This window comes from Oncorhynchus keta, unplaced genomic scaffold (genome assembly GCF_023373465.1).
Source record: "Oncorhynchus keta strain PuntledgeMale-10-30-2019 unplaced genomic scaffold, Oket_V2 Un_contig_20584_pilon_pilon, whole genome shotgun sequence".
Lineage (NCBI taxonomy): Eukaryota > Metazoa > Chordata > Actinopteri > Salmoniformes > Salmonidae > Oncorhynchus > Oncorhynchus keta.
Genome location: NW_026282093.1, coordinates 10,001 through 14,447, shown reverse-complemented (window position 1 = coordinate 14,447; position 4,447 = coordinate 10,001). Strand labels below are relative to the sequence as shown.

At 42.5% G+C, this 4,447-nt stretch overlaps 1 long non-coding RNA gene across 3 annotated transcripts in view; it reads right to left on the bottom strand.

Annotated features, from left to right (window-relative positions):
* Positions 1–2,021: 2,021 nt before the first annotated feature.
* LOC127920798 (uncharacterized) overlaps positions 2,022–4,447 on the bottom strand; it is a 2,539-nt gene continuing 113 nt past the window's right edge. The window contains exons 1-4 of one of the 3 annotated variants that reach the window (XR_008107432.1): positions 4,384–4,447; positions 4,124–4,339; positions 2,830–4,088; positions 2,022–2,613 (exon numbers count right to left, since the gene is read on the bottom strand). The exon at positions 4,384–4,447 is cut by the window's right edge and continues 70 nt beyond it. This is a non-coding gene — a long non-coding RNA (uncharacterized LOC127920798). Of the gene's footprint in view, positions 2,614–2,829; positions 4,340–4,383 lie in introns of all 3 variants that reach the window. The other 2 variants (XR_008107433.1, XR_008107431.1) reach the window with 2 other exon arrangements.

Here is a 4,447-nt window from a genome sequence, read left to right as displayed (position 1 = left end):
GAAAATCAAATCAAATCAAATCAAATGTATTTATATAGCCCTTCGTACATCAGCTGATATCTCAAAGTGCTGTACAGAAACCCAGCCTAAAACCCCAAACAGCAAGCAATGCAGGTGTAGAAGCACGGTGGCTAGGAAAAACTCCCTAGAAAGGCCAAAACCTAGGAAGAAACCTAGAGAGGAACCAGGCTATGTGGGGTGGCCAGTCCTCTTCTGGCTGTGCCGGATGGAGATTATAACAGAACATGGCCAAGATGTTCAAATGTTCATAAATGACCAGCATGGTCGAATAATAATAAGGCAGAACAGTTGAAACTGGAGCAGCAGCATGGCCAGGTGGACTGGGGACAGCAAGGAGTCATCATGTCAGGTAGTCCTGGGGCACGGTCCTAGGGCTCAGGTCCTCCTCCGAGAGAAAGAAAGAGATAATTAGAGAGAGCATATGTGGGGTGGCCAGTCCTCTTCTGGCTGTGCCGGGTGGAAATTATAACAGAACATGGCCAAGATGTTCAAATGTTCATAAATGACCAGCATGGTCGAATAATAGTAAGGCAGAACAGTTGAAACTGGAGCAGCAGCATGGCCAGGTGGACTGGGGACAGCAAGGAGTCATCATGTCAGGTAGTCCTGGGGCATGGTCCTAGGGCTCAGGTCAGAAAAGGAGGCCATCACTCCATTGACAGGGGGGGAAACCACAGTAAGATAGAGGGGAGACAGGGGTATGATAGGGGGGGAGACCACAGTAAGATAGAGGGGAGACCACGGTAAGATAGAGGGGAGACCACGGTAAGATAGAGGGGAGACAGGGGTATGATAGGGGGGGAGACAGGAGTTTATAAAAATGGCCGGTAAGTGATCCGGTAAAGAGGAAGGCTGGTGCCGTACCCATTACCCCCACTAATGCCCAGACTGTCTGGCCTGATCAATGTTCCCACACCAACAGGATGCATTATCCCATTCCAGGCTTTTCAGGCCCGTGTGTGTGTGTGTGTGTGTGTGTGTGTGTGTGTGTGTGTGTGTGTGTGTGTGTGTGTGTGTGTGTGTGTGTGTGTGTGTGTGTGTGTGTGTGTGTGTGTGTGTGTGTGTGTGTGTGTATTGAGACTCCACGCGGGCACCCAGTCATTGATCCAGGCCATTACAGTATGTGGGTCTTTCTGTCCAGGGTCCTGAATGAGGATGTTCGATATGTCTGAGAATGGTGGCATTGAGAATTTAATGGATATAAAAGATAATAGCTTTTACAGTGTCTCCAGTGGCAGTCCAGATGAGTCGATATTCAACTGAGTAGAGCTCGCAGACTCTACAGGACAGAGGTTGTCAAAGAGATAGCTGGTGTTTTCCAAGCTAACATTTAGGGGAACTTGTATATTACATGTTTAGATTTTCATCAATTTTAGCAACAAGATCAGTCTATGTGGAAACCTTAGCGATATTTGTCCTACCGCTGACCTGTGACATCCTGTAACATGTGACCTCTCTAAGTTGCTGTTTACTTACCAACCGTGAGAGGTCACATGTTGCTGTCATAGGTCTCTGCTATAGCTTAATAAGATCAGCTCTTTAGTGGAAGACAGAGCTGGCATCTGCTTACTGACTCTCAGTTCAAGGGTCTTCACCACTAGGTCTATAAGGACAGCATGTCTACTGAACCATTAGGTCTATAAGGACATCATGTCTACTGAACCATTAGGCCTATAACCACAGCATGTCTACTGAACCATTAGGTCTATAAGGACAGCATGTCTACTGAACCATTAGGTCTATAAGGACAGCATGTCTACTGAACCATTAGGCCTATAACCACAGCAAGTCTACTGAACCATTAGGCCTATAACCACAGCATGTCTACTGAACCATTAGGTCTATAAGGACAGCATGTGTACTGAACCATTAGGTCTATAAGGACAGCATGTCTACTGAACCATTAGGTCTATAAGGACAGCATGTCTACTGAACCATTAGGTCTATAAAGACAGCATGTCTACTGAACCATTAGGTCTATAAAGACAGCATGTGTACTGAACCATTATGTCTATAAGGACAGCATGTCTCCTGAACCATTAGGTCTATAAGGAAGGACAGCATGTCTACTGAACCATTAGGTCTATAAAGACAGCATGTCTACTGAACCATTAGGTCTATAAGGAAGGACAGCATGTCTACTGAACCATTAGGTCTATAAAGACAGCATGTATACTGAACCATTAGGTCTATAAGGACAGCATGTCTACTGAATCATTAGGTCTATAAAGACAGCATGTCTACTGAACCATTAGGTCTATAAGGACAGCATGTCTACTGAATCATTAGGTCTATAAGGACAGCATGTCTACTGATCCATTAGGTCTATAAGGACAGCATGTCTACTGACTACTAACATTATTCCAAACCCTTACAGTAGAGTCTATTAGACACTATGTATGTCATATACTTATGGTGGTATAGTGTGTGTCTCAGCTTCTTTATTTCAAAGCACTTGTTGTAAAATTATTTCTCTGACACTGATATTTTTAGACAACTATAGTTTATGAAATGAACCCCGTTTCCCACAATACAAAACAATTTCACACTTTTTATGGGTCTCTGGATGTGAACTGTTTGGAACAATATTGGCTATTACATTTACATTTAAGTCATTTAGCAGACGCTCTTATCCAGAGCGACTTACAAATTGGTGCATTCACCTTATGACACCCAGTGGAACAGCCACTTTACAATAGTGCATCTAAATCTTTTAGGGGGGTGAGAAGGATTACTTATCCTATCCTAGGTATTCCTTAAAGAGGTGGGGTTTCAGGTGTCTCCGGAAGGTGGTGATTGAAGCTAAACCTATTGACAAATTATATTTGAGAGGTTGTCACCATTGTAAAAATATGATTCATTGGTAACATGAAAGAATTCAGTTACTACTCAGTATCGGCCATCCTGGAAAGAGGCTGTAGAGTGCTGACTGCGTGGTAAGTGGACCACGCTGCTCTCTAGTGGCTCAGTTATAATGGACACATTACCCTCTGATGGTTACTCCTGCTCACTGCATGTCAGAAAACCTTACAGATAGAATAAGAGAATCCCATTTATACAGTTTGATGCAAAACACATTTTTGTTATTCAAATGAAGGTAACAACAGAAACAAAGCGAACATTTTTATTTGAGATCGTCATTGTTGCTACTTTGCAAAATGACCTTGAAGATGATCCTTCCTTGAAAAACAGAATGACCATCAGTAGTTTCCCATTTCAGGAGTGAATTCCAAAAGACAACTACTCTTTACAGAGAACATTTAGTATAAACATGCTTTTACAGTGCCCTCAGGAAATAACCAGGTGAATACTTGGCAATAATTACCTGCCATCTCTAATGATGAAATATACTATTTACCTGCTTATTTCATAAACATGACACTCTAAAGTGTTAAACTGCAGTAAATGCATGATCACCAGTGTAATATTCATCCCAATGTACTAAGCTATCAAGTACAACACTCAACTGACATTCATATTATCAGGCAGAGGCATAATGCCCATAGGGGGCGCAGGGGCACGTGCCCCCTCAGATGTGTCCTGTTTTTACAACTAAAAAAAAAAATAGCCTCCTAGCAATTTTATGAAGTTGGCTTTAGCTAGCCCAGATTGGTTCCCAATCTCCCAACCTCATAACTAGCTATAAAGAAGGCTCTCAAACAAGTTAGAGTAGCTAGCTTGTCTAACTATCTTAGCTGGCATGTGTGCTGGCAAGGTTGGTCGACTTTAGAAAAGTGAGGAATTATTCAATGTACTGAATAAGACTCACATTCCTTTCAATCTTTTACCCAGATTTTTAGCAGAGATGTAGAGATTAATATTTAGTTTATTGAAAAAAAGAACCACCAATCAGGTGGATACAGACCATTCAAAAAGTATGCTTAAATATGCAGAAAAATATACATATGTTTCACATGAAATTAAGCATAATGATCATGGCTCTAGATTGCAGGAAAAAGCTTTTTCAGGTGTTTGAAAATTGCTAAATTATCCAACCACTCCCCCAGCCATCCTCACATACTTTGTGCACACTCAGATTTTTGGGGTACATGACGCCCCTGTTAAACCTCAGATTTTGGGGTATATGACGCCCCTGTTAAACCTCAGATTTCTGGGGTATATGACGCCCCTGTTAAACCTCAGATTTTTGGGGTACATGACGCCCCTGTTAAACCTCAGATTTTTGGGGTACATGACGCCCCTGTTAAACCTCAGATTTTTGGGGTACATGACGCCCCTGTTAAACCTCAGATTTTTGGGGTACATGACGCCCCTGTTAAACCTCAGATTTTTGGGGTACATGACGCCCCTGTTAAACCTCAGATTTTCAGATTTTTGGGGTACATGACGCCCCTGTTAAACCTCAGATTTTTGGGGTACATGACGCCCCTGTTAAACCTCAGATTTTTGGGGTACATGACGCCCC